The sequence below is a fragment of the Stegostoma tigrinum genome, chromosome 46 (assembly GCF_030684315.1).
Source record: "Stegostoma tigrinum isolate sSteTig4 chromosome 46, sSteTig4.hap1, whole genome shotgun sequence".
Taxonomy (NCBI): domain Eukaryota; kingdom Metazoa; phylum Chordata; class Chondrichthyes; order Orectolobiformes; family Stegostomatidae; genus Stegostoma; species Stegostoma tigrinum.
The window spans coordinates 12,485,363-12,497,122 of NC_081399.1; positions in this window are offsets into that span (position 1 = coordinate 12,485,363).

Genomic DNA, 11,760 nt, shown 5'->3' on the forward strand with positions numbered 1-11,760 from the left:
GGTGGTAAAGAAGGCATTTAGCATGTTTGCCTTCATTTCTCAGACCTTTGAGTATAGGAGTTGGGAGGTTACATTGAGGTTGTACAGGACATTGCTGAGGCCTCTTCTGGAATACTACGTCCAGTTCTGGTCTTCTTGTTAAAGAAAGGATATTATTAAGCAGGAGAGGATTCCGAAGAAATTTACCAGGATGTTGCCAGGAATGGAAGGTTTGAGTTATGGGGAGAGGCTGGATCGGCTGGGACCTTTTCAACGAGAGTGTAGGAGGTTGAGGGGTAACCTTACAGAGCTTTATGAAATCCTGACAGGTATAGATGAGGTGAATGGCAAATGTGTTTTCATAAGGGTGGGGGATTTCAAGTCTAGCTGCCATATTTTCAAGGTGAGAGGCGAAAGATTTAAAAAGGCACGAGGAGCAATCTTTTTACACAGTTAGCAGTTCATGTATAAAAAGAACTTCCAGAGGAAGTGGTGAATTTGGGTGAAGTTACGGCATTTAAAAGACTTTTAGATAAGCAGATGAATAGGAAAGGTTTGAAGAGATATGGCCAGGAGCAGGCAGGTGGGAATAGTTTGGGATTATGGTTGGCATAGGCTGGTTGGACCAAAGGGTATGTTTTTAAGTTCTATGACTCTATGATAACACTACATGGTGATCTCACAATGATCAGCAAGCAGATATCCGATCGCTGATATCACCTGAATTATCTCTGATTTTCTGTTATCTTATCTAAATATCAATTCTTCATTGTAGTACATATTGTCTCCATTTACTTTTGTCCCCCATTTTTTGTGAAATAATGTCAACTGCTGAAAAATCTCCATGCTGGCATCTTATAGAAGATAGAATGCTTCAAAATGGATACAGACAGCTGAAGCAAACTAGCCTTTCACCTCTGTATTTTCAATACTATAAAATTAAAGTCTTCAAAGACACTCAAAATTCCTTCCAATAGTTACAAGACTTCACTGGAACAGAAATAGAATTATCACCTCGCGGAGAGTCTAAACAGTGCAGTGGAGGTGAATTTAAACTTGTCAGGTAGAAGGGTTAGGCTGACTAATGGGCCTAGTTTTGAAAATACCTGTGAGGCAAAAGAGAGAAATGGGGGATGGGGAGAAGGAAGTTAAGGGAAGGCTTGAGTATTGACAGTGAACAAAGAAATTGTCTCCTTCCAATGGACAAGAAAGAGATAAGGATAGGATTAAATTTTATGTATGTACCTGCAATGAGTTAAGTGAGCAAACCAGGATTGATTCCGGCCTCGGGCAACTGTCTGTGTGGAGTTTGCACATTCTCCCTGCGTCTGTGTGGGTTTCTGCCAGGTGCTGTGATTTCCTCCCACAGTCCAAAGCTGTGCAGATTAGATGGATTGTCCATGTGAAATGCAGGGTGACAGGGATAGGATCGGGAGCTGAAACAGGGTCAAGGTGGAATGGTCTTTGGATAGTTGACTTGTTGGGCCAAATGGCCTCTTTCTGAACTGTAGGAATTCTATGAGAGGATAAACTGTGACTCAGCTAGTAATAATAAAAAAGCAAACATAAGGCTATCACAAATACAGGCTCACTCATTGCGAAATAGCACAATAACTAATGTCCCAGACACCACCATCGCCATCCTGTCTCACCAGTAGGACAGGCCCGGTGGAGGTGCGGCACAGTGTGATACAGTCCCAAGGGAGTTGCTTTGGGAGACCTCAACATTGACTCCACATGCTATGAAGTCTGATGGCTTCAGGTTAAACAGGGGCAAAAAGACCTCCTGCTGATTACCACGTACCATTCTCCCTCGACTGAGAAATCTATTCTTCCTAAGGCGTAGTGCCCACATCTGCTCATTCTGTACTACTGTAAACTTCAGAACTTGAATAACTGTTCAGAGATTGAAAGGATTAGCAATAACTCTTTATTCTGGACCAAACTGTTTCCTGCTGGAGGAGTTCTCTACGTGGCATCTGCTATCTTGGCTAATCCCAAAATTCAAACTGTCACACAAAATGCTAACTTCTAAACCAAAGATGATACTGCAAACCCCACACTGTCACCTCAGCAGCAAAAATCAGTTAGATCCAAACAGCTATCACCAACATCTCAACCCTGTCAAGTATAGGTAGGTAGTGGAATACACCTTTTCATAAAATATTTTTAATAAACACAATCACTGAAGCACTTTGGTTCTGCAACAGATAAACAAACATTGGACTTTGACCCGACACAACAAACAAACCAAAGGGTAACACTTACTTGTACAAGATTGTATTTACACACCTTTGAGACAGTGGGGTGTCCGATAACTGAACGGGCGGTGGGGGGGAGTGGCGGCGGAGAGGTAAAACCCGGGGTGGGGGGGGAAGAGGTAAAACTGGCGGGGGGTGGGGGAGAGAGGTAAAACTGGTGGGGGAGGGGGAGGGGAGCGGGTGGGGTGAGGTGGGAAGAGGTAAAACCAGTTCGTTGGGGGAGTCGATAATAACATGGGGGATCAGTAACTGTTCCCATGGGGGTGGGACTGGTGGCACCAAGGGCAGTTACGGAAAATGGAGGGGGTGGGGGTAACAAATGGGGAGGAACGTGATAGCAAAGGGAGGAACTGTAACAAGGAGTGGTGGGGGGAGGCGAGGTAGAAGAAGGTGAGGAAATTAGAACCGCTGACGGTAATCACGCACCCGGTCACCGTCCCGAACCGCTGACGGTAATCACGCACCCGGTCACCGTCCCGAACCACTGACGGTAATCACGCACCCGGTCACCGTCCCTAACCGCTGACGGGAATCACAAATGGAGGCTTTCCAAATATCTGCCTCTCATTCCCACGTCTGTTTTTCTCTCTCTCGGACAAGTGAGTGTGACCAGTTTGCCACTACAGTGTTGCCTTGACTGTAACCTCGATTTATTCCCGTTCTGGTAGCTGTGTGAAGTTGTCATCTTGGAGCTGAACGGAGTTTTGGGGACATTAAGGAATGACAGGGCGGATAAGGTTGTCCCAGAGGGAGAGCCGGGCAAATGGGCTCGGCATCAGAAGTGCCAGCGGAGGAGCAAAGTGAGGATGGCGTGCAGTGATGGGATATTAAAAGGCGGGAGTGGGGCCGATACTTTTGAGTTTTCAGTGAGTTTTAGTATTGCATCTAATGATTGCTGTTTCTGTTTTAATCTCGCTCTCTGTCTCTGAATTTGTCACCACCTCACCATCTCTTGCCCTCTGCTTTCTCCAACTCCCTTCCCCCCACTTCCCTGCACCTCTGATCTCCCTCTGCCCCTCCCTCCCTCGGCTCTCTCCTCACTTCCCTCCGTCTCTTCACCTTCCTTCTTTTCAACATTCCCTCTTATCTTCCTTCTGCCAATTCTTCCCTGTTTCCTTTCTGCTGTTTTTAACTCACCCTCACTGCCTTTCTCAGTCTGTCTGTCTCTCCCAATCTGTCCTTCTATCTCGGTCCGTCTCTCCGGTTTCCTCTCCCTCTCACCCTCTCTCTCTCTCTATCTTTCTGCCTCTCTGTTTCCCACTCTGTCCCACCCCATCAGTCTGTCTCTGTTTCTCTCTCTCTCTCTGTCTCTTTCTCTCCTCGTCCCTCTCTCTCTGAGTTACCACTCTATCTCTCTCTTAGCCTGTCTCTCAGTCACCCTGTCTGTCCTCCCTTCCCCTTCCCTCTTTTTCTCTCTCTCTCCATCGCCTTCTCTCTGTCTCCCTTTCAACTGGTCTCTCTCTCTTTTTTGTTCTCTGTCCCTTTCTATATTCTTCTCTCTTTCTATCTCTCTGCTGTCCCCCCCACCCCGCAATACCATGTGCTGAGCACCTACTCCTGCATCGTGCTCACTGTCCTGTTCATCCCCATCTCCCTGGTTGGAGTAGTCCCTCTTTATCTCAGCGACATCGGCACGCTCCAGGTGAAGGTCATTGGGCTGGGGATGACAGTAGGATGATGGGGATGGGGATGAACGGAAGCCTGGGTAAGGATGGGTGGGATGTGGATAGGGGAGAATGGGGGAGAGAAGATAGGGATGGGAGCTGTGGATTAGGGAGTTACAGGGGAGGGGAGATTGGGAAGGAGGGTGATGTGGATAAGGGAGTACGGGGGGTGAGGAAATCAGGATGGAGGGGTTGGACAAGGGAGTATGGGGGGAGATCGGGATGGGGTGTGTGGACAGTGGAGTATGGTGGGAGGCGAGGAAATTGGGATGGGGTGGTATGGATAGCGGAGTATGGGGGGGGCGCGTGAGAAAATCGGGTTGGGGTGTTGGATAAGGGAGTACGACTTTGTGGGGAGTTGATCGGGGGTTGATCACAGTGTGATCACTGCACCTGCTTTCTCTTGTTTACTCTTCACCAACTCCCCCATAGTCCCTCCCGGCCTGTGCCCACAGGTGCTGGAGTTGGCTGATTTCTTGTTTCAGATCCGCATGATGCTGTTTGATTGCTGTAACTCACGGCTCTTGGTGCTGTCCCTGGAGTACGGTATAAACCTGGTCTTTATCAAAATGCTGCTCACTGAAACTGTGCTCACCTTCAGTAACCTCCACCGTATGGTCCACCAGCTGGAGATCCACTTTCACATCACCCATTTCCACAGCCTGGAGGGTCACAGTGACAGCCTGATATCACCACAGCTTGGGCACTGCCCCCAATGTCAGGGACAATCTCCCCTCACCCCAGGGTGGCACAGACGCACAGCCTGACTACTCAAGGCAGCATCCACTGGGGGACACAGCCTGGTGGGCGGCAGGGCAGCCATTGCCAGTGTCCAGATCGTGACCGGAGACGGTGCGTGGGGCCAGATGCAGGTACAGTATCTGGAGGTGCCCTCCATAGATCACAGCCATCCTTTTACCATCCAGCGCTCTCAACTGTTTGAGAACAGGGAAGAGCACTATCAGCTCCGAACTGATCCCACAACAACAATGCCGTCGTGACCACATCGAGTGATTTTCCCAGACACTGTTGGCTCAAGGCAAGATAGTGGCTGGGACATCAGGACAAATTCTCCCTCGCCTCCCACTGAAACTTCCATCTTTCACCCGGCCTGTCGCTCGTGGGGTTGGAAGGTTTATACCACAGCTTGCTGGCAGAGTTTATTTACTTGGCTGGCACTCAGGGCAGCGTCAGTCTCCTGCGTGAACGTCTCAGCGGATGCTCGAGATGCCAGCAAGATGCCCACCTTCACTGAGGCACCGTTTGCCACTCTTTCCAAGAAAGCAACCCTTTTTTTCTCCCAAACAATCCACTGAGAAAAGGGAACGTGTGACAACAGTGAAACTGTTGATGCTTATCAATGGGCCATCTTGACCTCTGTGATTCTTGTGATGATTCCTTTTTGTTTTCATTCAGTAGAAATGGGGAGAGGTCATTGCTGCTGTGTTTGTAGTCAGATGCACTCTCATGCTCCTCAGTAATTATTAACACTTTTAGTTTTAAAAAGACCCCGATTTCTAATAGTCCTCACCTGTTGAGATGGGAATACCCTTATTGACTTCCCACAACAAATTCCCAACAGACCTATATATTTCGTTTAATTCCCCAATTTCTTGATTAGATGGAGTTATAGAGTCATACAGCTCGGAAACTAGCTCGCCCTTCGGCCAAACTCGCCTGTGCTGATCAGGTATCTGAAACTGAACTAGTCGCATTTGCCTGCCCTCCATATCCCTCGAAACCCTTCCTCTTCAGATACCCATTCAGATGTTTATTTGAATGTTGTGATGGCCCCAGCCTCCACAACCTCCTGTGCCAGCTCATTCATTACACACACCACCTTCAGTGTGAAAAAGATTGCCCCTTAGATTCCTTGTAAATCTTTCCCCTCTCACCCTAAACCTACACCCTCCAGTTTTGGACTCCCCTACCCTGGGGAGAAAGACCTTGGCTCTTCACCTTATCTATGCCCCTCATGGTTTGATAAGTCTCAAGTAATAAAGCCACGGGAATAGTTCATCTCAAGCTGTGGATGCCTCCAAAACATAAAGCTAGCATTCTGGAGCATGGGGCCTGAATGACATTGTGTATTAGCTCATACCAAGTATGCTGTCTTAACTTTTGGATTCATTTCACATCTTTGTTCTGCTGGATCATTTTAATCGGACTTTAAAAAGAAGTGAACAAATTTAGAAACATCCAAAATTCTGACTTGTTGAAAATCTTGCAATATGGCTTTCATGTGACAAAAATGTTTAAAAATCTGTTAGCAAAAAGGATGAGCTCTCTTCTGGTCTGAGATGGAGTGGGTACCAGGTCACCAGGTGACTTCACAATAAGTGCAGTTTATCCCCAAGTATTCCAGGACCCCAACTCATAAGCAGTTGCTGGCATCAGTATTGGCTCAGAAACCTTGGCAGGTCATGCCATGTAGGGACCAGAGGTGGAGTCTTCATGTCACAGACCAGAAGCCGAGAAAACAAAGAGACTCTGCCGTGGCACATGAGTGGTCAATGGCATTGAAACACAGCGTAACAAGGACTTGCACCTTGTGCCCTGCACAACAATGAAACAATTAACATGATTCAGACCAGTAGCTCAGTTGGAATCTAAGGGAGAGCCTTCCACTGGCTCAGGTTCATATGTAATTGGGGGCTTTCAAAATTGAGATACAGTCAACGAGGCATGCATCTTTCAGCTGAAGTGGCTCCTCTCAAACTGCCAGACAAAATGCGCCACAAGGTGCTGCTCGATCTGTTCACAACAGCGAGCTGCTGCTGAAATTCTGGGAACACCGTGAATTCGCCCTGACTTTGTACAGAATCTACTTAGTAGAACACAGTCTCCATGTGACTGGCAGCTAAACATTATTGTCAAATCAACCTGGTGGAGGAATTGTCATGATGTGGTCCTTTTAAGTTGCCCAGTTTCCTTCATTTACAACTCTGTCTTGAAGGGGAAGTAGAGATTTGCAACAGTCCATCCTAATTGACAATCATGGAATGTTACAATGGTTATAGTACCGAACACAATAATTCATACATTGTCTTTGTGAGGGCTCTCTGCAATGGCTAATTTCCACACCTACTTTTCAATAAAACGGGAATTGCTTCACCTTACCTCCTAGTAATTTCGCGTTTTGTTTTCTGAGTTAACCTGACTGTGCTACAATATCAGAATGCAAATGTCAGTATCTGACAAATTGTGCTACAGATCCTTTTTCCATGTTTACATTTTGTTCCTTTGCCAGGCATCTCACACCAACATCATCTTGTTTCTGTCACTTCCCTAAGTACAACAGCTTATCTCCATGCGCTCTGTCCAAGCTCATCATGATATTGAGCAGCTCTCTGAAACCACCGAGCAAACTTCAATTCTCAAAAAAATCACCTTTAATGTTTTCCATTCCATGCCTGTCAAATCTGGCACAATTTTCCAAGATATTTTCTGCACCCTGTTTGAAGCATCTTAAAGAGCCGTACTGAAATCCAGACAACTGGCCTCCTGCGGGGCACAGATAGGCTGAATAATCAAAGTATTGTTTCCCAGGGGAGAGAAGTCCAAAACTAGAAGACATAGGCTTAAGTTAGAGGGGAAAGATTTAAAAAGGATCTGAGGAGAAACATTTTTATGCAGAGGGTAGCATGTGTATGGAATGAGCTGCCAGAGGAAGTGGGGGAGGCAGGTAGAATTGCAGCATTTACAAGACACCAGGATGGGTATGAGAGTAGGAAGGGTTTGGAAGGATATGGGCCAAATGTTGTCAAATGGGACTAGTTCAGATTGGGATGTCTGGTTGGACTGAAAGGTGTGTTTCCAACCTGTCTGCCTCTGTAACTATACAACTCTTGAGCTGATGATTACTGAATCATGTCAGAGGATATCAGTAACATAACAGATCACAGTAAGGCTCTCTGTATCTCTCTGCTGTTTCAGGGCTGTTTCTTCTGTCCAAGTTTTTATCATTTTCTCTCCAACTTCGCAACATTTTCTCTCCTCTCTTTCTCTGCTCTTTGTGGATTTTTATCTTTCCCCACATTTTTAGTGTTTTCTCTCTCTCTTCACACACCTCTCTCTACTAAATTCCTAGTGTCTACGTCCCACAAGTGAATTAAAAATCAAGAATAGACTGTTGAGTGGTAATGAAGGGGAAGGGGATCATGTAAAAGAAAATAGAAGCAGGAGTAGTCCATACAGGCAGAGTTTACAAAATCAGAGAGCTGCCATTACAGAAATCAGAAACAACAAAAAAAACAAATGTTAATGGAAAAACTCAGCAGGTCCGCAGCATCATCCAGTGACCCATTCTGAAGAAGGATTGCTGGACCCGAGGAAAAGGAAAGGGAATGATTTTCCAGTTCTCTGCTTATACCTGTAAAATGGGTGTTTTCTTTTGTACCATCCAGTTCTATTATTCTTTTCTCTTTCTGTCAAATACTGTTTCTAATGTCGCATTTAATAAATAATCAAAAGTGAATTCTTCAGGTTAGTATAAAGGTACAACAGATTAAAACAAAGTTGATCACTGCTCTGACAAATAAAGTGTTTTTGTATGTTTGTGTGTTTTTGTGGGTGTGGGGATGTGTGCGAGTTTGTGTGTGTTGGGGGGGCTGCAGAGGAGATTTACTAGGATGTTGCCTGGTATGGAGGGAAGGTCTTACGAGGAAAGGCTGAGGGACTTGAGGCTGTTTTCATTAGAGAGAAGAAGGTTGAGAGTTGACTTAATTGAAACATATAAAATAATCAGAGGGTTAGATAGGGTGGATAGGGAGAGCCTTTTTCCTAGGATGGTGACGGCGAGCACGAGGGGGCATAGCTTTAAATTGAGGGGTGAAGGATATAGGACAGATGTCAGAAGTAGTTTCTTTACTCAGAGAGTAGTAAGGGAATAGAACGCTTTGCCTGTAACGGTTGTAGATTCGCCACCTTTAGGTACATTTAAGTCGTCATTGGATGAGCATATGGACGTACATGGAATAGTGTAGTTTAGATGGGCTTCAGATCGGTATGACAGGTCGGCACAACATCGAGGGCAGAAGGGCCTGTACTGTGCTGTAATGTTCTATGTTCTATATGTGTTTCTGTTTATTTTTGTGCGTGGTGATGTGTGTGGACAAATAGTTCACAAGGCATATTCTCATGCAGGGAAGAAAGAAAAAGAATGTTACTGTTGCAACTTAAAATTAAAAACTATAATTAATCATTTCCATGAGTTAGAGCCCAGTAACATAACACCTCGTGAAATTCTGCAGCTAGTTGCCCGGACAGAATTTTATGTTGTCCAAATTTGGATGCAGGTTTGACTTTGAGTTTGATTTATTATTGTCACATGTATAGAGATACAGTGAGAAGTGTTACAGAGATAGTAGGAACTGCCGATGCTGGTGAATCTGAGATAACATGGTGTGAAGCTGGATGAACACAGCGGGCCAAGCAGCATCAGAGGAGCATGAAAGCTTGACGTTTCGGGTCGGGACACTTCTTCAGAAATGGGGTAGGGGAAGGGGATTCTGAAATAAATAGGGAGACAGCGGGAGGCAGATAGAAGATGGATAAAGGAGGCGGTAGGGTGAGAGGAGGCAGACAGGTCAAAGCGGCGGCATTAGAGACAGTGAAGGTGAATGTAGTTGGGGAGTTAGAGGGGTATAAGTCAGTCCATGGAGGATGGACGGTTTTGGGGGGCAGGATGATATGAGTGGGTAGGGGATGGGGGTGGGCCTTGAGGTGGGAGGAATGGTTAGGGAGGCGTGGACTAGCTGGGCTGGTTTTGGCATGTGGTCGAGGGAGGGGAGATTTTGCAGCTTGTGAAATCCACATTGATACCCTTGGGCTGCAGAGTTCCCAAGTTAAACATGAGATGCTGTTCCTGCATCTTTCGGGTGGCGTCATTGTGGCAATGCAGGAGGCCCAGGATGGACATGTCGTCTGAGGAGTGGCGGGTAAATTGAAATGGTTCGCGACTGGGAGGTGTAGTTGTTTGTTGCAAATAGATCATAGGTGTTCCGCAAAGCGGTCCCATAGTGTTTTGTTTTGTGTGGTATACAGGAAGATCATGCATAAAAAGTGCACCAGTGTTGCAAAGAGAGTGCAAAATTTTGCATTACATCCTCAGAGATGGGGTACTGTGTGTGTGTGAGAGAGCGGGAGATCAGAATCAACATTTGAGAGATGTTTTCAGAAGTCTGACAGCAATGGGAAAAAAGCTGCTCTTGAATCTGTTTGTATGTGTGCTCAAACATTTTTATCTTCTGCCTGATGGAAGATGCTGGAAGAGATTATAACTGCAATGGGAGGGCTCTTTAATGAAGTTGTTGCTTTCCCGAGGCAGTGGGAAGTATAGATGGAGCCAATGGATGGAAGGCTGGCTTGTTTCATGGACTGAGCTGTGTTCATGACTCTCAGAGGTTTCTTGTGCTTTTGGGAAGAGCAGTTGCCATTCCATGCTGTGATGCATCCAGAGATGCTTTCTATGGTGCATCTATAAAAATTGGTAAGAATTTTTGTGGACATGACAAATTTATGAGGAGGCATTGTTGAGGTTTCTTGACCATTTTATCGATGTGGATGGACCAGGGCAGATTACTGGTGATCGCCACTTCTTGGAACTTGACACTCTCAACCATCTCTACTTCAGCTCTATTGATGCAGAGAGTGGCGTGTCCTGCATTCTGCTTTCTGAAGTCAATGAGCAGCTCCTTGTTTTGCTGACATTGAAGGAGAGATTGTTGTCCTTATACAATGCTGCCAAGCACTCAATCTATTTCCTGTATTCTGCCTTGTCATTGTTTGAGATCTGACCTACAATGGTAGTGTCATCAGCAAACTTGTAAACAGATTTGGGATGGAACGTGGCCACACAGTTGTGAGTGTACAAGAAGTACAGTAGGGGACTGAGTATGTAGCCTTGAGGGGCATCGGTGTGAATGATTGTGTGTGGAAAAGGTATTGTCGCCTATTCCTACTGATTGCAGTCGATGGGTCAGGAAGTTGAGGATCCAGCTACAGACGGCGGAGCCAAGACCTAGGTCTCAGAGTTTCAAGATGAGTTTGTTTGGAAATATGGTGCTGAAGCTGGAGCTGTAGTCAATAAGTAGCACCCTGATGTAGGTAACAAAGTGTGAAGCTGGATGAACACAGCAGGCCAAGCAGCATCTCAGGAGCACAAAAGCTGATGTTTCGGGCCTCAACCCTTCATCTGAAGAAGAGTCTAGGCCCGAAACGTCAGCTTTTGTGCTCCTGAGATGCTGTTTGGCCTGTTGTGTTCATCCAGCCTCACACTTTGTTATCTAGGATTCTCCAGCATCTGCAGTTCCCATTAACTCTGAAGTAGGTATCCTTGTTAGCCAGATATTCCAGGGTTGAGTGCAGGGCTAGGGAGATGGCGTGTCTGCTGTGGACCTGTTGTGATGGTAGACGAATTGCAAAGGAACAAGGCAGTCTGGAATGTTGGAGTTGATGTGAGCCATGACTAACCTCACAAAGCACTTCATAATCATGGTGGTCAGAGCCTCTGGGCAGTAGTGTTTCAGGCACATTGCATGATTTTTCTTTGCACACTGCAACTAAAAATACAACCATATTTCTGATTGATTTGGAAGCTTGTCCACTTTTCTGGTGAAAACATTATCCATATTGGAATCGGGATTGCAAAACGGTTGAATTGAGAGGCAGGATATTAACTGAACTAGGAGCTTATGTGTTATTATCTGTAAAATGTAAAACAGCAGACTGAAGAATGTTGTCCAAATGGTATACTTAAAGATTACTCAAACACAGCAGTATTTTCAGTTATGTGACTGAAGCTCCTGAGTGGGACAGGTCAGGTAACGAGTCAAAAACCATTGAATGTTGTAGGA